Below are 25,559 nucleotides of genomic sequence, written 5' to 3' on the forward strand. Positions count from 1 at the left end.
GAGTACTGGTTGAAGCAATCTGGCTTAAACCACCCTCTGTGATAATATTTAACTTTATATATGAACCTATAAAGGGAACTATATTTCAGTTTGTCTAAACATTCTCAATGGAAAGAATTATTGATGTTATATTTTTACATACTCAGTTGTAATGTAAGTATTTTTAGTTTGTTTAATTTTGTTAAAATTGTCCTCAATCATGTTTTTGTGGAGGCCCCTCCTCCCTTTTTAGTTGAAGTATAGTTGATTTACAATGTTGTGTTAGTTTCTGGTGTACAGCAAAGTGATTCATATACACACACACATATTTGTAGAGCCCATTTTTAAAATAATTAAGACCTCAGTTATATTTATGATATGAATAACATGTTTTGAAGTAATAACACTATTTTAAAGGAGTTAAAATTCGCATTCGATTACTTTATCTTATTGTTTTCATCTCACAGCATTGTCACCCAAAGGACCTTTTTCCCTCTTCAGTATTTATAAGATTCTGCTAACGGAAAAGTTAAATTTTATAAATCTTACAAATTTATTATGAAATTGCCAAGGATTTATATGTTCCTGTTAAAGAAAACCATTTCAGAAATTCGTTTATATTTGGATGACTAATAAGTCTCATATAAGATTATTACATGTTTGAGGCAGTTTTCCTTTTAGAAAAGTAAAGTTTTTTGGGGTGAGTGTGTAGCTAGGGAAGAATAATAGATTGTAAAAGGTGAGCATTGTGAGCGTTTACTCTTGATAGCTGGGCCCAGTTCAAATAGTTTAGCATAAACACCATTGAGCGTTGCGTAAGAGTAGGTCAGAAGATTCCCAGCTTATGTCTTCTTTTTTAAAACTTGAGGTAACGTTGGTGTTTATAACATTATATGTTGACTTCTGTATACACTACAGTGTTCTCACCATCAAAAGTTTAGTTTCCATCTGTCCATCAGTCCACCAGTTGACTCTCTTTGCCCATTTTATTCTCCCACACGTTCCCCCTTCCCTTCTGGTAACCACTGCTGTCTCTCTGTATCTGTGTGTTTGTTTTTGTTTGGTTTTCTTCATTTATTTTTATATTCCACATATGAACATATGAGTGAAATCATACAGTATTTGTTTTTCTCCATCTGACTTGTCTTCACATAATACCCTTAAGTTCCTTACAGATTGTTGCAGATGGCAAGATTTCATCTTTTTTTTTTTAATGACTGAGGAGTATTCCATTTCGTTTGTGTGTGTGTATGTGTGCATATATATACACACATGCACACACACCACATCTTCTTTATCCATTCATCTGTCAGTGGTCACTTAGGTTGGTTCCATATCTAGGATATTGTAAATGATGCTGCTATGAATATAGGGGTGCATATGATTTTCTGAATGAGTGTTTTCATATTCTTTGGATAAATACCCACAAGTGGAATAGCTGGATTATATGGTAATTTATTTTATTTTATTTTTTTTTTTTTTTTTTGCGGTACGCGGGCCTCTCCCTGCTGTGGCCTCTCCTGTTGGCGGAGCATAGGCTCCAGACGCGCAGGCTCAGCAGCCGTGGGTCACGGGCCCAGCTGCTCTGCGGCATGTGGGATCTTCCCGGAACGGGGCACGAACCCATGTCCCCTGCATTGGCAGGCGGACTCTTAACCACTGCGCCACCAGGGAAGCCTGGTAATTTTATTTTTTAATTTTTTGAGGAAGCTGCATACTGTTTTCGATAGTGGCTGCACCATTTTGCATTCCCACCAACAGTGTCCAAGGGTTCCCTTTTCTCCATATGCTCTCCAACACTTGTTATTTCTTGTCTTTCTGATAACAGCCATTCTAACCAGAGTGATGGAATACCTCATTGTGGTTTTGATTTGCCTTTCCTTAATAATTAATGATGCTGAGCATCTTTTCATGTACCTGCTGGCATCTGTATGTATTTTTAGGAAAATGTATATTCAGCTGTTCTGCCCGTTTTTAAATCATGTTTGCTTTTTGTTGTGTGTGTTCCTTATATGTTTTAGATATTAATCTCTTATTGGATATATGATTTGCAATTTTTTTTCTCCTATTGGTAGGTTGTCTTTTCATTTTGTTGATGGTTTCCTTTGCTATGCAGAAGCCCTTTAGTTTGATGTAGTCTCATTTGTTTATTTTTGCTTTTGTTCCCTTGCCTAAGGAGCCAGATCCAAAAAAAATATTGCTAAGACCTTCGTCAAAGAGCGTACTGTCTGTGTTTTCTTCTATTGCTAAGACCTTCGTCAAAGAGTGTACCGTCTGTGTTTTCTTCTATTGCTAAGACCTTCGTCAAAGAGTGTACTGTCTGTGTTTTCTTCTATGGGTTTTTTATGGTTTCAGGTCTTATATTTAAGTCTAATTCATTTTGTGTATGGTGTAAGATAGTGGTCTAGTTTCATTCTTTTGTATGTGGCTGTCCAGTTTTCCCAGCGCCATTTATTGAAGAGACTCATTTCTCTGTTGAATGTACTTTGCTCCTTTTTCATACATTAATTGTTCACGTATGTGTGGATTTATTTCTGGGCTCTGAATTCTGTTTCATGGGTCTGTGTGTCTATTTTTCTGTCAATGCCATGTTCTTTTGATTACCATAGCGATGTAGTATAACTTGAAATCAGGGAGTGTGATACCTCCAGCTTCTGATTTGTATTTTATTTCAGAGTTGCTTTGGTTATTTGGGGGTTTGTGGTTCTGTATAAGCTTTAGGAGTTTTTGTTTCATTTCTATGAAAACTCTTGTGATTTTGATAGGGATTGTGTTGAATCTGTAGGTTGCTTTAGGTAATGTGGACATTTTATCAATGTTAATTCCAGTTCATGAGCACAGAATGTCTTTCCATTTCTTTGTGTGTTCTTCAGTTTCATTCAACAATGTCTTAAGAGTTTTCAGTACACAGATCTTGCACCTCCTTGATTCAATACATTCCTAGGTATTTTATTCTTTTTGTTGTAATTGTAAATGGAATTGTTTTCTTAATTTCTCTCTCTGCTAGTTTGTTGTTAGCATATGGAAACACAGCAGTTTTTTTGTATATTGATTTTGCATGCTGCAACTTTAGTGTATTTAAAAAATTTTTTTTTAATTTATTTTTGGCTGTGCTGGGTCTTCGGTGCTGCACGTGGACTTTCTCTAGTTGTGGTGAGTGGGCTTCTCATTGTGGTGGCTTCTCTTGTTGCGGAGCACGGGCTCCAGGCGCGCATGCTCAGTAGTTGTGGCGCACAGGCCTAGTTGCTCCGTGGCATGTGGGATCTTCCTGGACGGGGGCTTGAACCCATGTCCCCTGCACTGGCAGGCGGATTCCCAACCACTGTGCCACCAGGGAAGTCCCTGTATTTATTATTTTTAATAGTTTTTTGGTGGAGTCTTTAGAGTTTTCTGTGTATACATCATGTCATCTACAAAGTGGCAGTTCTACTTCTTCCTTTCCAATTTGGATGCCTTTTTTTTTCTTTTTCTTCCCTAATTGCTCTAGCTAGGACTTCCAGTACTATGTTGAGTAAGAGTGGCTAGAGTAAGCATCCTTGTCTTGTTCCTGATCTTAGAGGGATGGCTTTCAGTGTTTCACTGTTGAGTATAATGTTAGTCATGGGTTTGTCATAAATGGCCCTTGTTATGATGAGGTATGTTCCTGCTATACCCATTTTATTGAAAGTTTTTATTATACATCAGTATTGAATCTTGTCAGATATCAATATTTTTCTACATCTGTTGAGATGATCATACGATTTCTATCTTTCATTTGGTTGCTGTGATGTATGATATTGATTTGCAGATGTGGAACCATCCTGCATCCCTGGAATAAATCCTACTTGATCATGGTGTTTGATCATTTTAATTATTGTATTTGTTTTGCTAATATTTGTTGAGTACTTTTGCATCTATGTTCATCAGGATATTGCCTATCATTTTCTTTTTTTGTATTGTCCTTGTATTGGCTTTGTAAAATGAGTTTAGAAGCTTTCCCTCCTCTTCAGTTTTTTGGAAGAGTTTGAGAAGGATAGGTATTGGCTGTTCTTTGAATGTTCGGTAGAATTCACCTGTGAAGCCATCTGGTCCTAGACTTTTGTTTTTTGGGAGGTATTTGATTACTATTTCAGTCTCTCTCGTAGTGATTGGTCTATTCAGGTTTTCTATTTCTTCATGATTCAGTCTTAGAAGGTTATATGATTCTAAGTATTTATGTATTTCTTCTAGACTGCCCAATTTGTTGGCATATAATTTTCGTAGTATTATAATCTGTTGTATTTCTGTGGTATCCATTGTAATTTCTCCTTTTTGTTTCGGATTTTATTTATCAGAGACTTCTTAGCCAGTCTAGCTAAAGGTTTGTCAATTTTGTTCCTTTAAAAAAAAAAAAGTTCTTAGTTTTATTGATATTTCCTATTTTTTAGTCTCTCTCATTTATTTTTGCTCTGATCTTTATTATTTCCTTCCTTCTGCTGACTTTGGATTTTGCTCTTTTTCTAGTTTTTTTAGGTGTAAGGTTTGAATATTTGAGATTTTTCTTGTTTCTTGAGGTAGGCCTGTGTTGCTGTGAACTTCCCTCTTAATATTACTTTTGCTGCATCCCATAGGTTTAGTATGTTGTATTTGCATTTTCATTCGTCTTCAGGTATAAAAAGATATCTTTATTTGTTGACCCAGTAATTGTTCAGTAGCATGTTGTCAAGTCTCCACATATTTGTCAATTTTCCAGCTTTTTTCTTGTTTTTCATTTCTAGTTTCCTACCATTGTGGTTGGAAAAGATGCTTGATCTGAGTTGAGTTTTATTTAAGTTATTGAGACTTGTTTTGTGTTCCAAAATTTGGTCTATGCTTGAGAATGTTCCACATGCTCTTGAGAAGAATTTGTATCCTGCTGCATTTGGATGGAGTGTTCTTTATTAAGTCCATCTGATGTAATGTTTCACTTAAGGCCGCTGTTCCCTTGTTGACATTGTGTCTGGGTGATCTGTCCATTGATGTAAGTGGGGTGTTAAAGTCCCCTACTATTATTGTGTTGCTGTCAGTTTCTCCCTTTAGGTATGTTAATAATTGCCTTATGTAATTTGGTGCTCCTATGTTATGTGCATATATATTATTAACTTTTATACCTTCTTGATGAATTTTCCCCTTTATCATTATAGAGTGTCCGTCTTTGTCTCTCATTACCTTTTTCTGTTTTGGCATGAAGTCTATTTTGTCCGATATTGAGTATGGCTACACCTACTTTTTCTTTTGTCTGCTGTTTGCTTGGAGTGTCATTTTTCATTCTTTCACTTTGAGCCTATGTTTGTCTTTAGAGCTTAGTCTCCTGGAGGCAGCATATAGTTGGGTCTTGTTTTTCTAATCTGTCCAACCACCCTGTGTCTTTCTTTGTTTTTTGTTTGTTTGTTTGGCCCAGCCGTGTAGCTTGTGGGATCTTAGTTCCCCAACCAGGGATTGAACCTGGGCCATGGCAGTGAAAGTGCCGAGTCCTAACCACTGGACTGCCAGGGAATTCCCACACCCTGTGTCTTTTTGATTGATGAATTCAATCCATTTATATTTAGGGTGATAGTTGATAAATAAGGACGTAGTATTGCCATTTTATCTTTTATTTTCTAGTTGCTCTGTATCTCCATTGTTTATTTTGTGTCTATTTCTGTCTGCCATTTTAGTTTGGTGGTTTTCTATGATGTTTTTCTGTTTCCTCTTTCGTTATTTTTCGTGTCTCTGATCTAGAATTATATGGTATGGTTACCATGAGGTTTGTATACATTTCTCATAAAGTGGTTCTTTTCCTGCTGATCGCCTCTCCATTTGCCTATATGACTTCTGTCCTTTTCCTTTTCAGCAATGTTTTTGTGGTCCCAGATTATCCCTTTTTATGTTGTAAGCTGGTTACCAAATTGAAGTCACTTTAGTTATTTTTACTGCTTTTTCCCCTTTAACCTTTATGTTGTAATTAAGTGTTTAACTTCTTCTAATACAGAGTTACAGTTTTCTAATTCTGTCTATCACCTTACTCAAAAGTTTTGTGTACTTTTGCCTTTTCATTTCAGAAGGAAGTTGTCCTTTCACCATTTCTGGTAAGGCAGGCCTAGTGGTCATGAACTCCCTCAGCTTTTGTTTGTCTGGAAAAGCCTTTATTTCTCCTTCGTATCTAAGGATAAATTTGCTGGGTATTCTTGGCTCACAGTTTTTATCTTTCAATATTTTGAGTATGTCATTCCGCTCACTCCTGTCCTGTAGTGTTTCTACTGAGAAATCTGGTAGTCTAATGGGGGTTCCTTAGTAGGTTGCTCTTTTTTTTTTCCCTTGGCTGTCTTTAAAATTCTTCCTTTGCCACTGACTTTTGACTGTTTAATATGATGTATCTGAGAGAAGGTCTTTTTGTATTGAGGTAATTAGGTGTTCTCTTAGCTTCATGGACTTATACATCCAGTTCATTCACCAGGTTTGGGAAGTTCTCGGCTATTATTTCTTTAAATAAACTCTCTTTTCCCTTCTCCCTCTCTTCTGGGATACCCATTATTCTTATGTTGCTCTTCCTAGTAGAGGCTGATAGTTCTTGTAGAATTTCTTCTTCTTTTTTTAGATCTTATTCTTTCCTTTTCTACCTGTGTCATTTCTGTCTTCAAGCTCACTTGAAGAGATTTCTCTCTTCCATACCACCTGCTTTATTTCCAATGCTTTCTACAGTTCCAGAAGTTTGTTTCTTTTTTTTACAGTTTCAATTTGTTTGATAAAGTATTCTTTCTGTTCATTAATTTTATTCCTGAACTCTTTGAAATGCCTTTCTGAATTTTCTTGTAGCTCATTGTGTTTCTTCATGACAGCCAGTCTGAATTCTCTGTCAGTTAGATTGCAATATTCTGTGATTTTAAGTTTGGTATTTGGAAAATTGTCATTTTCTTTGTGTGATACCATGGTGTTTCATGGTGCTTGATGAATTTGTCCTCTGCTGGTGCATTTGAAGTAGTGAATACTTTTCTTTTAAAGCTTTTTTTAACTTGATTCTAACAATTCAACAGGTTAGTAGTTGGAGGCCTTTTCTTTTGTTTTCCAATAGGTGGTGCTGTAGCACAAGTTTTTGGTTTCTCTTACCCGAACTGCCTCTGGTTATGTTTGAGAATCAACGCTTTCCAGCCTCCACTGCCTCTGCTGGGGGTGTCACCTGGTGCCCTCCTTGTTGCTGCTTGTGCCTCCTGAGTCACTGGTGCCTTTGCTGCTGCCGCTGCCACTGCTGTTGGTGGTGTCGCTCCCTGAGGCACTGGGAGGGCAGGCACCTCTGACACGCCCAGGGTTGCCTGGGTCGTGGGCTGTGCCACCACAGGGGGAGGTGGGGGAAAGCCAGGATCCTGGGTGCCTCTGCTTCATCTGGGGTTATTGGGTGACACTGCTGTGGGCGATGGGGGGATAGGGGGCAGACTCACGGGTGCACCTGTAGCCGGAGGTTTGGGGTCGCAGGCCCCTGTGCCACTGCTGCCAGTTTCACCCTGACCGCAGGCACTGCTGTAGGTAGGACGCTGGAGTCTCGTGCACTGCCTCCCCTACTGCTACTTGTGTTCTCCTGGGCTCAGCTGCTGCAGCCAGGGGTGCTAAAATCATAGGCACCTCCTCTGGGGGGCGTAGTCCACTCACCTTTAGATGTACAGGTGTATGGAATTCTCTGGTGTTCTGGTTTAATGAGCAGAGGAACCTCTGTTGCTATGGATGTTTTACTGGATGTAGATTGAAAGGGAGTGTCTCATGCCGCCGTGATGTTGACGTCACTCCCAGCTTATGTCTTCTTGAATTTCATAAATTAAGAGGGCTTAATTGGTTATCTTTGTGTATTTTTAGTACTGGTATAATACCTTTAAAAGATTGCAGTAAGTGTCATAAATGTCATTCTTTGTAGAAGTTGAGGGCTTATTTAAGTTTCATTTTATTTCTTCCTTTTCTCTATATGTTCTCCCCTAAATCACCCAAAATACCTAATTTCCTTTTTAAAGGTAACTCAGAATTGTCAGCAGTTCATTCAAAATTTATCTTAAACATCAATAGTATTTAAAAATAACTTAGTTTCTTTGTTATTAAAATTAAGAAATGATGGAATTCCCTGGGAGTCCAGTGGTTAGGACTTGGCGCTTTCACTGCTGTGGCCCAGGTTCAGTCCCTGGTTGGGGAATGAAGATCCTGCAAGCCACACAGTGCAGCCAAAAAAAAAAAAGAAACAATACAGAAAATAGGGATAATAGGGTTACTTTCAACTGACCATACTTTCCTAGTCTCCAGATTAACATTTTGTTGAATTCTTACAAAATGTTTATTTTCTGCTATTTAAATTGCTATTATATGCCCAGTTCTACTGTTTGGCTTTTACTCAAGACATTCATATAGCTATTTCTTATTCTTTTTTTATGGCCAGGGGTGATGTGTACTGTAAATCGTTTAACCATCCCTGCTTGTTGACACTGAGATTGTTTACAGGTTTTGTGTCATGTAATTAATACAGTAGCATCCTTGAAAATATACTTGCAGAGAGATTTCTACACTGCAGTTTCCTGTGAGGGACTGCTAGCCGACTTAAAGAGCTTGTGAGTTGTGTCTGTTACCAGTTTTGGTTTTGCCAAAATATTTTCCTAAAAGCGTGGCGCTAACATAAACTCCCATCGACCGGTTGTGGATGCTCTTTTCCCCTGTGCCGCACCAGTTCTTAAGTACTATCAATCTTTAAAATTTCAGTCAATCTAAAGTGGAAAAGTGGGTTAAGAGTATGAATTGCCTGGATTTAATTCTCAGTTCAGCTGAAAACTGACTTGGTGGTTTGGGGGAAGTTAAACTCTCTGTACCTGCTTTTTCATTTATAAAATGGCATGCTGTTAATCACTTTCCTGATAGGATTTGTTGTGAGGTGAAAATGAGATGACGTGTAGTCGTCGTTTTGCATGTGTGTGGTTTGAAGAGTGCAATCTTCCCCCCACCCCCTGCCTCTTCCTGGCTTGCGGGATCTTAGTTCCCTTACCAGGGATCGAACCCGAGACCACGGCAGTGAAGGCACTGAGTCCTAACCACTGGGCCACCAGGGAAGTCCTTGAAGAGTACAATCTTAATCTTTCTGTCTTCTTATGATCCCTTCAGACCCACTGTGGATGTGGTCTTTTCTTGTCATTGGAAGAAATCTCATGCGGGTTCCGTTCGTTTTTCTGATTATACTTGGGTAATAAAAAGCTCCCCAATCTCATGTAGTCATAAAAATAATCTCATTTTAACATTTTATTAATTTCATTAAGTATTTATCTCTTAATCAATTTTAATTGTACTATTAGATGAATTTTGACAGTTGCTCACAACCATGAAATCGCCAACACAATCAAGATACAGAACACGCCCACCACCTCCCATAAGTTTCCTCCTGCGGGGTTGCAGTTCATCCTTTCCTCCAGCCCCAGACACTGGCAACCGCTGTTCTGTATTCTCTCTTAATGTATTGATAAGATTGGTTTGCATTTTCTAAGATTTTATATAAATGGAATCATACATGTACTCCTTTGTGTCTCATTTCTTTCAGAATAATGATTTTGAAATGGATCAATATATACTGTAAATAGTTACATTTTCTGCTTCTAGAGTGATATTAAACACTTTTCTGTATTTTTTGTCTGTATTCTAAGTAGGCATTGGGAACACTAAAAATTATCTAAATTCTTCTGACTTCAGTTATTAAAGATTTACTAAGACTTCTGGTTCTGGGATATGATTGGGCAGCATTAAATACATTATTTAAGGCAGTTGTTTTTTTTTAAAACAAACTGTTCAATCATAATTTCATAATTTATATCTGTTTTTAAGGTAGTTGTGTGGCTTAAGATGGAAGTTTTTAGGTATTCCTTTATACTGGAGATGTGAGAACAAATATTTCTAGCAAATAAATATAGCTGTCATACTTAGAATGTCATGAAGTTAGCTGTTAGCCTACAACATTAATAAAATAGTAATAGAAAGCAAAATCTTAAGAGCATCTGCAAAGTGCAAGGCACTGCAAACATTCTTGGTCTCGTGGGACTGAAAAGGGTGTGGATGGGAGATGGGAGTGTAAGGGTAGTTGGTAAGGCAACATTTGAGCAGAGCCCTGAAGGAGTTGAGTGAGGAGTCATGCAGGTGTCTGAGCGAAGAGCGTTTCTGGCAGAGAACAGCAAGTATAAAAAGCCTTGAGGCAAGAGCAGTTATTCAAATAGGTTATCAGGTTCTTAACAATATCCCAGCATGATCCCAGGTATTGGTGATGCTGCATTGAACAAAACATTACAAGAATAATTCCAGCTTCTTGGAGCCGACGTTTTATCAAGCTTGGTGTGTTGTTGGGCGGGCGTTGATGCGAAAGGACTTTGAGGTGGCGGGAAGGTCTGATGACTCTTTGAAGAAGTGACTGTAAAGAGCAAGGGCAGAGGCAGGAACCAGAACGGATGGTGGTAAAAAGCTGGAATTTGGGTGTTCATTTGCAGGTAGATTTGCTGGGAGTTTGGATGGGGTATGAGAGTCAAGAATGACTTCAGCTTTTGGGGTGTGAACGAGTGGATTGGAGCTGCCCTCCCGATAGTGATGGGAAAGACTGCGGTGTGGAGAAGGTTTGGCGGGGGGTGAATTAAGCTTCGAGTGGTTTATGTTTGGGATGCTTATTAGACATCCATGTAGGGGTGTCATGAGTCAGAAAGGAATATATAGTGCAAATGATTTAAAGTTGAAGACCATGAATACAATTTACATACTTTCTTTGAAATCTAGGCTAAGTTAAATACTTATAAAGACGAGTTTATCATTTCACCTCCAGTGGAGAGTTCATAGACTTCCTTTGGAGTCTGGGCTTGAGCAAAAGCAGGACGCTGGGCCGTTTTTGAACAAGCTAAGCAGGAGGAATTCAAGCAAAGACCTAGAAGAAACAGATAGTTTTTGATTGGTTTATCAACTGCCAAGTGGTGGTAAAGAACGGTCAGTGGTTTGAGAGTTGCTTGTGATAAAAAAAAAAAGTTAGGAACAGAAAGACAACTGCTTATCCCTTATATCCTGTATACCAAATACTGATTTAAGCGAATCATCTTAAATCCTTTCTACAATAATGTGGGATAAGAGGGCATTAACATCATCGCTTGGAATAATAGGAATAGTGAACATTTCTCAGACAACAAGGGCCAGACTCTGTTCTGAGTGTCTTAGGCATACTAATTCATTTAATCCTCATGATATCTCTGTGAAGCTGGGATCATTCCATTTTTATGGTGGAGAAAACAGGTGCAGAGATTAGGTGATGGTTAAGTGATGTTTCCAAGATCACACAGTAAGTATTTGGGAAATCTCTTGGAGAATTTGTGAATAATATCCCGGAGGAAGTGACTTTCCAACTTGACATAGAAGGACGTGGTGAAATTTGCCAGAGGAAATAGCATGTGCAAACAAGACACAAAATTTAGTACAACTGTGAAAATGTTCAGTGCCCAGCACGTATTTAGTACTTTGAATAAAAATGAATCAGCTGTTCTGTTCATACTTTCCAGACTTGGGAGGAGGAAGGTTATAGTGCGTTAACATAATTTCTGTGCAGTGTGAAGGGCCACGTTGGAGGTTTGCCTGGACGATCGTGGCAGCGCTGAGAGCATCTGGCCAGCCTGGAGCACTGGGGCAGGTTCCCTCGGAAGAGAACTCAGAGTTACCTTTTAAAGATTACCTGGGACTCAGTGCTGGAGAATGGAGGACAGGATGGAGTAGTTTAGGACAGCGGGCGCTCCGTGTGCCGGATGCTGGAACGGCCTGTGTGAGGCAATGCTGGAGGTCTGGAGTGGTGGAGGTGATCCTGCGGAGGTAAGGATGGACCTCTGTTCACGGCCTTATTTCCATGCATCACAGTTTGGGTTTCATGTGGAAGATTCATGGGAAACTATTTAAGGTTTCAGGAAGGGAACAAATGGTCAGATTTGTTTTGGCCACTGTGCCCAGTAGTACATGAGAACCTGGGCCTGGCAGAGGGATGACGGAGAGACTACTCAAAGTCTGTTCTGCCTCGCTCTCTAGAAAGGGGAAAATAAGAAAACCATAATTTTCAAAAGTGTGTAAGTTTTACTGAAAAGTAGGTCCCCAAGAATTGAAAATAATAGAATTGTTACTGGGGAAATTAATATATTTTCTTTTCTTACAGTTCTTAATCAAATGTATTATCTATTAAATTCAGACTTGCTTCGGTGAAGTTGAGGGCTAGACTAAGTGACGTTTTTAGCTCTGCGTTGTGTGTTGCTCTAATTGTACCATCATGTTTTCTTTTCAAGTGGGGTGTGAAGTACAGATTTTATCTTTGTGAGAGGTAAAACATCAAAAATGTCCTTAAAGCACTTAAAGACGGTCTTGCCTTTATGGTATATCATATTCAAACTGGCAGACAAGTCCTGCCTAGATGTATTTCCAAATAGGGGAAAACATAGCCTCATTAACATGGAACTGAGCCAAGAATTATTTGTTTTTTGCTCCTAGCATTTTGATTTAATTTGTGACATTGTGCACATCACTGAGGAACTTAGCAACATAGGGAATATTCCCTGAAATAGAGAATGATATTTAGTACAGAGAGATTTGTTGATGTTTGTAGTTTATAAGGAAATTAGAACATGAGGCAGGTATTCAAAACAGATTTGGTAAACATCAAATAATTGAAATGTAATCCTTGCCAGGAAAAAAAAAAAAGCAAAGTATAGAAATGAATCATAGTGACCCATAAATATGTGTGTGATAGGCATTTCCTGTGGTTGGGAACATGGACCAGCGGGTCTGCCTTGGATGCCGTATTATGAAGATTGGCAGTTGAGGTACTACTAGAAGATAATTCTGAGGATCGTTTCATCCATTCCTTGGAGAAAATATAAAACTGTTGGTTTGGTCTCTACCTTTTTATTTCTCTTCTTGTTTCAAAAGGTTTCATACTACTATGAAGTATGAAGCAAGATAATATTTTTTAAAACTAATACATTTAATACATAGGAAAAATTTCAATGTAAAGTACAGCTGGGATGATGTCCGCAAAATGCATGCTCTGAAATTTTATACATTTGCTAGAGATTGATCATCGACTTGCTACCTCTAAGTTTATTGTGAAGCTAATGTAAAGAGGAAGTTGCCAGGTTCATACTGTTTACAACTCAGTCATTAAGCACTTAGAATTAGCGGGACAGAGGGCTAGGTGAATTTGCATATCCTTCACGTTTGAAGCTTACACTTAACATATAAAATGTGGGTTTCATTATTTTTGTTTTACAGATGAGTTACTCAGGCAACTTACCCAAGACTATACAGTCAGCAAGTTGCCTAGCCTGGAGTTTGAACCACTTTTGCCTGATTCTAAACCTAGAGGTCTCTTACCACGATGCCTTTTGGATAAGTGGTTTATTATTTGAATGTATTTTGCAGGCCTGTGTTAAAAGCATAAGCATCTCTGAAAGAAAGCATCTTAGTTACTGTCGAGGAATCTTAACCAAGTGTTGCTCATCTTTCTCCTTGTCTCCTTCCAAGCGATTTTCACTTATTAATGCAACTCTGCCTAAGGATTGAAATTGGTTTTAATTTATGACAAACAGCAAGGTAAGTGTTGTACAAAACCATTGGAAGTATTTTATCTTCATTTATTCCTTCCTTAATGCTCTTTATTTTTTCAGATCTGAGTTTCTGACATACATCATCTCCTCCTCTCTGAAGAACTTCTCTTAATATTTTTTGCAAGGCAGGTCTACTGGCAAGAAATACCCCCAATTTCTGTTTGTCTGAGAAAGTATTTCTCCTTCACTTTTGAAGGATAATTTCACATGATACAGAATTCTTGGTTGCTGGGTGTTTTGCTCGCAACACTTTTTTTAGTTAACTTTTTTTTATTGGAGTATAGTTGATTGACAATGTTGTGTTAGTTTCTGCTGTACAGCAAAGGGAATCAGCCATACATATACACATATCCACTCTCTTCTAGACTTCATTCTCACATAGGTCATTACAGAGCACCGAATAGAGTTCCCTGTGCTCTACAGTAGGTTCTTATTAGTTATCTTTTAAATACGGTAGTTTGTATATGTCAATCCCAATCTCCCAGTTTATCCTCCCACCCGCCCTTACCCTCTTGGTAACCATAACTTTGTTTTCTACATCTGTGACTCGATTTCTCTTTGGTAAATAGGTTCATTTGTATTATTATTTTTTAGATTCCACATATAAGCGATATCATAAGATATTCATCTTTCTCTGACTTACTTCACTCTGTATGACAATCTCTGAGTCCATCCATGTTGCTGCAAATGGCATTATTTCGTTCTTTTCTATGGCTGAGTAGTATTCTTTTTATATATGTACCACATCTTCTTTATCCATTCCTCCGTTGATGGACATTTAGGTTGCTTCCATGTCCTGGCTGTTGTAAATAGTGCTGCAGTGAACACTGAGGTGCATGTATCCTTTCAAATTATGGTTTTCTTCAGAGGTATGCCCAGGAATGGGATTGCTGGATCATATGGTAGCTCTATCTCTCAACACTTAAATATTTCATTCCTCTTTCCTTGATTGCATGGTTTCTGAGGAGATGTCTGATGTTATTCTTATCCTTGGCCCTTAAAGATAAGGTATTTTTCGCCCCCTCTGGCTTCTTCCAAGATTTTTATCTTGGATTTTCTGCAGTTTGAATATGATATGCCTACATGTAGATTTTTTTTGGCATTTATCCTGCTTATTGTCTGAGTTTCCTGTATCTGTGGTTTGCTGTCTGACATTCATTTTGGGAAATTTTCAGTCTTTATCACTTCAGGTATTTCTTCTGGCCCTTTCTCTCTTCTTCTAGAGGTATTCCCATTACACATATGTTATACCTTTGTAGTTGTCCCACAGTTCTTGAATATTCTGTTTTTTCTTTTTTTTTTTTAAGTCTTTTTTTCTCTTTGCTTTTCAGCTTTGGAAGTCTCTGTTGACATATCCCCAAGCTCATAGGTGCTTTCCTGAGCCCATCAGTCTTTTTTCATTTCTTTTACAGTGCTTTCTATTTCTAGCATTTCTTTTTGATTCTTTTAGCTTTCATCTCTGCTTACATTACTCATCTGTTCTTGAATATTGTCTACTTTTTTCATAGCATGTTAATACTTATTCTCTTAGCATATTAATTTTAATTATTTTAAATTCCCAGACTGATGTACACACTGCTATATTTAAAATGGATAACCAACAGGGACCTGCTGTATAGCACAGGGAACTCTGCTCAGTGTTATGTGGCAGCCTGGATGGGAGGGGAGTTTGGGGGAGAATGGACCCATGTACATGTATGGCTGAGTCGCTTTGCTGTGCACTTGAAACTATCACAGTGTTGTTAACTGGGTCTGCTCCAATATAAAATAAAAAGTTAAAAATAAATAAATAAATAAAATAAATTCCCAGTCTGATAATTCCAAAATGGCTGCTGTATCTGAGTCTGGTTCTGATGCTTGCTCTGTCTCTTTAAAAATGTGTTTTTTACCTTTTAGTACCCATGTAATTCATTGAAAGCTGGATGGGATGTACCTAGTAAAAAGAACTCTGGGTTTCAGTGGTGTGAAGCATTCTTTAGTCCTCTGCAAGGATTTTCACTGTAAACATCTTTAGTGCAAGCAGCCTCACCACAAGCAGTTTCACCACATCGCTAATTGGCCATAAGGCAATTATGCCGTTACAGATAAAATAATGAAAATAAAAGAGGAACATTCAAAAAAGGGACATAATGAAACATGAAAAATCAATAACAAATTTTAAAAGATTTTGTTGTGAAAAATAAATCCAAAAAGCATTTAAATACATTTAAAGTATGTGTAGATTCACGCTGATGGTTGTGTTTGAGTATATCTTAGAGGAAGAAATGATACCATCTTTCTCAAAGACAGTCACTAAAGATTCAGGATCTAACGTCAGACATAAACTCTTTACGATGTAAAGAGATCTGAGTCTCTTCAGATTTCCCTAGGAGTAAAATGAACAGACGGGGATGCTGCTGTTTCTTTTCCATATGTGTAACGTATGTAAGTGGTAGTACATATCTGGACTACCTTTTTTAAAGTTCCATCACACTCTCAGTTCCTTATATTTCACTGAATCATCTAAGCCAGATTCTGTGCCAATACCAAAATTCCATCCACGTAATGTTCTTAACTTTCAAATAGCAAAAAGCTTTCACCATTTTCAAGAAACTCGTCAGGAATCACGTAACCATTTCTTTTGTGGGGGATCGGAGGAGTGTGATTCCACTTTTGCCTCCAGCTTCTAATATTGCATGAAAAATTGGGTAAAGACGGTGTTAGAGAACAAGCTGTTGGATCTAAATGAGCTTAAAAATCGAGCCTGAGTGCTCTCGAAGCCTGTTCTGAATGATTAGCCATGGCTTGGTAAGCTTTTGGTTTTGTAGAGCATGAGGGTGGTGGTACTCACCAAAAGATCTGCAAACCAATGTGTTATTTTCTCGTATGCAGTCTGGCTTTACACTCTCTCATCTCACACTTCCAGTAAGTTTTCGATCACCGTATTTTCTATCAAGTTGATGTACATTTGTTATTCTCCACATCTGAAGACCTCCACACATACTCATCACTGTATAGACCATTGAGGCCCAAGATTTCTATGATATAAAGATGGGAGTACTGCATCAATGGAGAAACGAAACCAAACTGGGAAACAAAACCATCAACCGGTTATTCTAGCTTTTACGGCATTGAAACCAAACTGTCAAACCAAACCATCAGCCAGTTATTTTGTCTTGTACTGCAAAAGTGCCTTATGGCCAATCAGTTGTCTGGCGAAACTGCTTGCATGAAGCTTCTTATGACAAAATACCTAGAGCCGGTCCTATGACTGGGTGAGCCTGTGCCTAGGCTGTGACCTTCAGGAGTGCTTCTCAGTCTTTCCTTCCGTAGGTGGGGCAGGGTGGCTGGAGGAGGCTGGAGTTGGGACTTTCCCTCTCCCACCTGGAAGATTCTCCCAGGTCAGTGAGGCTCTGATAAAACTCCAGTAGGGTTAGGCTCTGGTGAAGCAGTTTCTTCTTTTGAGGGTGGGCCTTGTTAAGAATTGCGGAATGCTTCGGGTGTACAGTTGGCCCTCTGTATCTGCTGTTCCGCATCCTTGGATTCAACCAAGCGTGGATTGAAAATATTTTGGAAGCAGAAAATTCCAGAAAGTTCCAAAAAGCAAAACTTGAACACGCCATACTTGGGCCACTATTTACACAGCATTTGCCTTGCATTTGCAACTATTTGCATAGCCTTTACATTGTATTAGGTATTATAAGTAATCTAAAGATGGTTTAACGTATACAGGAGGATATGTGTAGTTGCATGCAAATTTATACGAGTCTTGAGCATCCGTGCATTTTGGTATCTTCAGGGGTCCTGGAAACAATCCCCTGCGAATACTGAGGGACGACTGTATTTCAAAATGACTACTTTTCCCTCATCCTGCAAAGAGCAGGAGGGGACTTTTCTCTCTTTCCACTGTGAGAATCGGGTAGAGCTCCTGGAGGTAAAACTCGCAAGAGTGTGATGGGGCCCCCAAAACTGGGTCTCAGAGTCTTCAGCTCTCAAAGTTGTCCACACCGTGCCTCCCTCCAGCAAATTGCCAATTACAGTTTAGGTTCTCCTATCCCGTTACTGGTCCATGGAGGTTTCTGCTCTGGTAAGTTGTCATTCTCTGTATCTGCCTGTCTCTCCAGTTTTGGGGGCAGTGGTTTGCCCTGTGACCTCAGTTCTCTGATGGGTCTAAGAAGAGTTGTTGATTGACAATTCAGCTTTTTACTTGTTAGGGCAGAATGATGACTTTCAAGCTCCTTACGTGCCAGACCAGCAATCAGAAGTTTAATCCATTAGAAATAAATAATACTCTGCTATTGATCCATCCATTGCTTCGGCTTCATTACTGTGAGGGTTAAGCATATACAAGGATCAGGATTGTGTCTTCAGACTGTATGTTATGTGATTTATGTCATCTTACATTAAGCATTCTCAAACAGAATTACGGTATTTTTCTTTTTATGATTTTTAAGTTTTGTTTTCCCCTACATGACTCCAAAATGGAGGAACTTCAAGGAAAAGGAGGGATCAAATGAGCAAAAAGGAGGGAGGGATCAAATGAGGATTGAGAAAATTCATTAATTCAGTACTTACCGAATTTCTACTATGTGCCGTGTTCTGGGGATACAGAAATAAACAAAACGAAAGGCCCAGTCCTCATGGAACCCACATCCTTAATGGGGAAGGAAGGGCTGAGATAATAAATGGATGCATGAAGTCAGTGATGAGGCCATGAAGGAAGACAAAGCAGAGTGAGGTGCTGGAGAAAGGGAGGGTGTGATTGTAGCTCAGCCACGGAAGTGCCCTTGGAGGTGGTAACGTTTGGGGAGAGAGACCTGACTAACATGGGGGGCAAGGCGTGTGTGTGTGTGTGTGTGTGTGTGTGTGTGTGTGTGTGTGTGTGTGTGTGAGAGAGAATGTTCTGGGCGGAGGCCTGAGGGGGGAGGAGGCCTGGCCTGCTGATGAATAGAAAGCCAGTTGGCATGGCCGGAACCCAGCGGGTGAGGGGAGACGCCAGGCACATCATGAAGGACAGGGATCAGCAAACTTTTTTCCTGTAAGAACAGTCATTTAAAATTTTTTTTTTTATTTTGGGGGCTTTAAGGTCCCTGCCATTGTAGTGAGAAAGCAACCACAGATGTTACATAGACAAATGGGCAGCTGTGTTCCAGAGAAACTTTTTACAGGAGCAGGCAGTGGGCCAGATTTTGCACATGAGCCATAGTTTGCTAATTTCTAACATAGGGTCTCATAGGCCGTTGGAAAGCGCTTTGGGTTTTAGTCTAAATATGATCATAGTCACTGGAGGGCTACGAGCAGGTCAATGAAGTGATAGGATTAATTTTAAAAGGATTACTGGTGGCTTCACAGGGAACAGACCATTTTCTCCACACAGGAATGGAAGCAGGGAAAGCTGTTGGGCGTTTTATATGAGTTGAGGAGAGAAGGTGCCTTGAACTGAGGTAGTAGCAGCAGTGGTGTTGGCAAGAAGGGGTGTTAGATGAAGTGTGTGTGTGTGTGTGTGTGTGTGTGTGTGTGTGTGTGTGTGTGTGTGTGTGTGTGTGTGTGTGTGTGTGTGTGTGTGTGTGTGTGTGTGTGTGTGTGTAGAAGTGGCCAAGGATGACTATTTGAGCAACTGAGTAAAAGGCAGTTTAGGGAAGACTTCACAAGGATGAGATTTGGTGGAGAAGTCAAGTGTGGTTAAATTTGAGATGGCTGTCAGACATTTAGGTGCCAGAAGTGAGGTAGGCAGTTGGAGGTATTCCAGTCTTCTGTCTTCCAGGGAGAAGAGAAGGTGTGTAAATCATCTGGGAGAGTGAATGGAATAAGGAAACGTAAGAGAAATACTAGACAGCCCTGAAATAGCACAAGGTCTGTCCTCATCAATTTAAAGTGGAAGTAGATGCCATTACTGTGTACATCCTCCCGCAGCCATGAGGAGCTGTGTGGGTGCGGGTGTGGAGTTGGTGGAGGGTTGGATTGAACTAGAACTTGGATTTTATTAAGCAGGTAGAATGGAGGGAGAGTCCTGGGAAAGTATGTGGTCTGTGGAATCCATTTCAGGTGGGGCGTGAGAAATGAATAGATCGTAGGTCCTGGTGGGGTTGAAGAATTGTTGGACTCATTGTTACTGGAGGAAGTGAAATAGAAAGGCAAGAGTTTGGTCAGATTTTGCTATTGATACATTAATTGCTACCAGAAAGATGCAACACAGGACCAGGGGAACGGGTGGTGGATGTGAATGAAGATGTGATCGTTGGGTGTAAGGAAGTCCAGTAGCTGAGAGGCTAGAGTGGGCCCTTGCCCTTCACGTGCATTTTGGAATCACCGTGATCGTCAGAGTAGTACTGGAGACCAAGGCAGTGAGCTTGGAAGCAAGTGAAACTCCTCAGTGAATGTGAATGATGGCCAATGAGCCAGAAGATGGTTGTAAGTGCTGATTTTAATCAGCTCTGTGGCTTCAGGTCAATCAGTTAACCACTCAGGTGTCAGTTCCCTTCTGTTTGTGGTAGTGAAACACAGTGAGTGAGGGGAGACTAGAGACACATTACGAGGGACAAGGATCGGCAAACTTTTTTTATATAAAAATAGTAAATATTTTTTTAAATGTTAGGGGCTTTATGGTCTCTGTCACAACAACTAACCTCTGCTGGTGTAGCAGCATTTTTATAAACGTGAAAACCTGGACTATCATAGAAATTGGAAGAAACGAGAAAGGGCTGGGAAGGGAAAGAATGGAAGTTTCCTTCTAGGGCGGTGATATCTTTGAGCATTATTTACTTCAGGCGTCAGTTTAATGAATCCATTGATCCGGAGAGTTCAACAGTGGTACAATCACAAAGCTGTCACCACAGTCAAAAGCCAAAATACTTTTCATTGATTATAACTGACTTTTGTATCTCATGTTAACCTTTGTCTGTATTTTTCAGTCTCTACCATAGTGTTTCATATGTTAAAAGAGCTTTAATAAATTGTTATCGAATGAAGATAAAAGACTTCCTAAAGTTAACTGTTTTTAAGAGGCAGTTTTCACCCTTTATGCAAATACAGTATGATGAAAGATTAGGAAGTAGTGGTTATACTTATGCATAGTTTGCTTAAACTCTGAGGCATTTACTAGCTTTTTGTATGTAAATAATTTTAATGGGTATAAAGTCTTTCTATTAGTAAGGATTTTGTAATGTGTAATATTGAACAACCAGTGTGTGTTGTAGCTAAAGTATATTTATAATAAGATCAGAGTGACTTAAAACTTAGTTAGGTCATGAGGAAGCAGGAACATTAATCCATTTCCGATAAGGTTTGCAATTTGATTTTCACTTTCTCAAGGATTTCATAGTCTCAGATACGGGTGTTTCTTTTTTCCTTTAAGCAGTTCCTAAAAAGTCATCTGTAAAGGAGTAGTCTCTAAATTGAGGCGCTCACTTTTCATTGTGGACGTATAGCTGTCCATTCACATAGAACAAAATCAGTCCAAGACCAGGACAAGGCATAGGATGTACACAGAGGTATAGTGAGTTTATAGACTATTTAGAAGGCAGCAGGAAAAAAATCTTTTATCTACAAATAATCTTTCTCCTGGCTGACGGTATGGGGCCCACAGCAAATGCTTAAGAAGTTGTTAGTGAGTGAATGGTGATGCCAGGATAATGTTAGACTTTGTCTCTGGAATTCTTTTTTTTTTTAATGTAAATTTATTATTTTTTTAAAATTAATTTTTGGCTGCATCGGGTCTTCGTTGCTGCGCGCGGGCTTTCTCTAGCTGCGGCAAGGAGGGGCTACCCTTTGTTGCCGTGTGTGGGCTTCTCATTGCTGTGGCTCCTCTTGTTGCGGAGCACGGCCTCTAGGCGCACGGGCTTCAGTAGTTGTGGCACGCAGGCTCTAGAGTGCAGGCTCAGTAGTTGAGGCACACGGGCTTAGTTGCTCCGCGGCATGTGGGATCTTCCCGGCCCAGGGCTCGAACCCATGTCCCCTGCATTGGCAGGCGGATTCTTAACCACTGCACCACCAGGGAAGTCCCTCTGGAATTCTTTTAAAATTTACAAATCTCCTAAGAACCGTTATGTGCATTAGTGATACAGAATGGAGATAATTTACCTGTGCAAACAGTACTGGACTGCAGCTGGCTTTGGAAAGGCTAATGTTTTTGACAGTTTATTTGCCTACTTGGCTAAAACAGCAATAACTTTCATATCTAGCGGTAGTTTGTGCAGACTGCTTTGGTTTTATAGTTGTAGCGTTTTACTCTTTGTCTAATGAGAAATAGCTGAATTATTTTTTTCTAGGTGCCATACAACTGGCTGAGAAAAGTTGCTTTGGTCATAACTACAAGGAGGAATTTGGGATAGCTTTTGTTTTTCACCCAGGTATAGCCAGACAGGAGTAAGGAGAAAACTTAGGATAGTATTTGGAAAATTGGTAAAGAAAACTCTTAAGTTGTTTCAAGTCTTATATGTATAGCGTATTGAACAGGATGATTTCAGTTCTAAATCAATTATTGTTTCAGTGACAAGACCCAGCCAGACTGATTGATCCCAAAGGAAATTGTGTAGCACGTCTGAAGGAAGCTTTCCTTTTTGGTTTACAAGATTATCTAATCCATAAAGAGGATATAGGTATAGAATATGAATTTAAGTTGTGTAGGCTTTTCTTTGGGGGAGGTCCAGATTTCAGAAGACACTATAGTGCTCCAAATAGTTAAATTTTTATTTAAAATAGCAACTGGATAGCATAAAAGGAAAAATAACCCCTTGGTAAAAGAACAAAAAATTAGAGAAATTCTTAGTCAATAAAGTACATTTTCCAAAAGTATTCCAAAAGAAATCAAATAATTTCCTTGGAAATTTTCCAAATACAGTATGACAGTAACATTCAATATAGAGAATTTAGAAAATACTGACAAAAAAGAATGAAAATAAAAATTTATCATCTAATCATGTTTTAAAAACCACTGTTAATATATTAGATATCAACGTGTGAGGTGAGGATTTTTTTTTTTTTGGGCCACGCAGCTTGCAGGATCTCGGTTCCCTGGCCACAACAGTGAAAGCTCGGCATCCTAACCCCTAGGCCACCAGGGAACTCCCCAAGGATGTTTTCTTCTATCTACCCAGACAGATCTTTTTCCATGTTGGGTTAATAAAGTATCATGTATGTGCTGAGCATCTTTCCATCATTGGACTACTCCTAGCACTGATGTTATATTCCACTGTATGTATGTGTCATACTTCAGTCAGCTGGGCACCTGTTGAGTATTTTACTTTCCAGTGTCTCACCAGTATGAATAATGCTTTCACAAACATCCTTGATCTGAAAACTTTGTGTATTTGGTTACTTCCCTAGATGGAATTCCTACAATGGGAATTATTTTCTCAAAGAGTAGAAACATTTTTTAGTTCCTGGTATCTTTTGTTGTTTGCATTCTAGAAAATGTATGTGACATTGGTTTTAAGTGCGCTTCCAACCCTTAACATTATCATTAAAATTTTTAAAAAAGTAAGTATAGCTCATTGTTTTAATTTACATTTATCTTATTACAGTAAAGCCTGGGCATATTTTTATGCTTATTGACCAGGTCGTATTTCTTATTTTAATATTCACATGTAAGAATATTCATCCTTGGGCTTCCCTGGTGGCGCAGTGGTTGAGAGTCCGCCTGCCAATGCAGGGGACACGGGTTCGTGCCTCGGTCCGGGAAGATCCCACGTGCCGCGGAACAGCTGGGCCCGTGAGCCATGGCCGCTGAGCCTGTGCGTCCGGAGCCTGTGCTCCGCAACGGGAGAGGCCACAACAGTGAGAGGCCCGTGTACCGCAAAAACAAACAAACAAACAAACAAAAATCCTATTCTCTGTATGTTGCAAAATATGTTTGTCTAACTTTGTTATTTTTATATAGATTTTGAATCAAAACTCAATCTTTTTCATTATGGATCTTTTCTTTGTTAATGTGTAGAAAGTCCTTTCCGATGAAATATCAGAGTAAGCTATTTCCTTCAGGTTATATCTTGATTTCACTTTTTAGAAAACAATTATGTAAAATTTCAAGCATATTTAAGAGTTACAGAGAGGAGCATAATGAATCTGTGGTCATCACCCATCTTCAACAAGTATCAGTACATGGCCAGTCTTGTTCCATCTATTTCTGCCCCCAGATACTCTTGCGGTATTTAGAAGCAAATCTCAGGCATTTGAGTATCATTTAATCTGTTGATATTTAGGGTTGTATCTCTAAAAGATAAGGATTTCACTTTTTCAGACATAACCACAGTACCATTATCGCACATAAAGAATTTAACAGTAATCCCTAATTCAGTGTCATTTTCCTGGTTGTCTTATAATTGTTTTCAAAAGTTTGAAATTAGGAATCAAAAAAGATTTGTACATTGCCTTTGGTTAATACACATTGAAGTTTCTTTTAGTCTGTAGGCACCCCCTTTATATTTTTCCCTTTCCTTCTTCCTTTTTTCCCTCCTTCTTTCCCTCATTTTTTGTTGTAGAAATGGCTTAAAAAATCAGGTGATACTAGTCCTCCAACTTTGTTCTCCTTTTTCAAGATTGTTTTTGGCTATTCTTGGTTTTTTGCACTTCCATATACATTTTAGAATCAGTTTGTTCGTTTCTACAAGTAGACTTGCTAAGGTTTTGATTGGAATTGTCTTGAGTCTTTAAGTCAATTTGGGGAAAATGACGAGTTAACAATATTGGCTTCCAATCCATGCATATATCCATCGATATTTTAGGTGTTTTAAAATTTCTCTCAGTTATATCTTTAGTTTTCTTTGGCTAGGTTATGTAGATGTTTAAATTTTCCCTAAATATTTTGTGCTTTTTGATGCTATTGTAAATTTTTTTTTTTAATTACCACTTCTAGTTGTTTGGGTTTTTTTCTACTTTTGTTTAATTTTACTATTTTGAATATATAAAATTTAACATCATTCAAAAGTCAAAACTATATATTAAAAAAAAGTGTACGTAGCAGTCCCATTTCATCTCCTGTACTTTCTGCCTCTTTCCTACCCACTGCCTATATAGAATAATTTTATTAGTTTCTGTTTTAATCTTTGAGGGTAGAATTACTTTGAAAGTCTAAACACTCTAGAAACTCTGATCTGTCATGTTTCACTTGGTGTTGGAGGGCAGTCAGTTTGGACTCAACATAGAGCGTTTTAAAAAACAGGGAACGTGGGCTTCCCTGGTGGCGCAGTGGTTGAGAGTCCGCCTGCCGATGCAGGGGACACGGGTTCGTGCCTCGGTCCGGGAAGATCCCACGTGCCGCGGAACAGCTGGGCCCGTGAGCCATGGCCGCTGAGCCTGTGCGTCCGGAGCCTGTGCTCCGCAACGGGAGAGGCCACAACAGTGAGAGGCCCGCGTACCGCAAAATAATAATAAAAAAAAAAAAACAGGGAACGTTTCTGACACATTTTGTGTCTCCCTGAGGGTAGAGGTGATGACCCACGTGACAGGTTCAAAGTATAGACTTTTTCTAAAATATATAATATGTAGTAGGCAAACGTAATTTGTGGACAGAGAGATGTCTTACAGAACTTTCACAAGCTTTTTCTCATCCTTGTTGCAAAATGTATATATAATGTAAATATAATTTATCCCTTAGGAAAACATTAATAAAAATTGGATAAGGTCAAAGGACAGCAGTGGCAGTTCCCTAGTCCTGTTTGTTAGCCACAAGGAGATGTAGTAGACAGATGGGCTGTCCTCATGGTTTCTGGCTCTGTGCGTGATGGATTATACTTCACCTCCTTGAATTTAGGTATAGCCATCTAATTTGCTTTGGCCAGTGAAATAAGAGTGGAAATGGTATATACTTCCAGGTGGAAACATTTAAGAACCAGAGCAAAATTTCCCTTTCACTCTCTCTATCTCCTTCCCACTGCTGCTATCAGTAGCATGTTTCAGATGGTGAAGCCTCTCTGTCAGCCTGGGTCCCTAATTGAGGAAACATGGAACAGAGGCCCCACTGGTGTGCAGTGGGTATATAATTTGAATAAGAAAGAAACCTTTCTTGTT

General features: G+C 39.1%; 1 long non-coding RNA gene across 2 annotated transcripts in view; it reads left to right on the top strand.

Annotated features, from left to right (window-relative positions):
- The first annotated feature begins 1,511 nt into the window (after positions 1–1,511).
- LOC137201691 (uncharacterized) overlaps positions 1,512–25,559 on the top strand; it is a 247,764-nt gene continuing 223,716 nt past the window's right edge. Inside the window, exons 1-2 of one of the 2 annotated variants that reach the window (XR_010932281.1) lie at positions 1,512–11,796; positions 12,719–13,560. This is a non-coding gene — a long non-coding RNA (uncharacterized lncRNA). Of the gene's footprint in view, positions 11,797–12,718; positions 17,860–25,559 lie in introns of those variants that run through there. The other variant, XR_010932280.1, reaches the window with a different exon arrangement.

This window comes from Pseudorca crassidens, chromosome 11 (genome assembly GCF_039906515.1).
Source record: "Pseudorca crassidens isolate mPseCra1 chromosome 11, mPseCra1.hap1, whole genome shotgun sequence".
Classification (NCBI taxonomy): Eukaryota; Metazoa; Chordata; class Mammalia; order Artiodactyla; family Delphinidae; genus Pseudorca; species Pseudorca crassidens.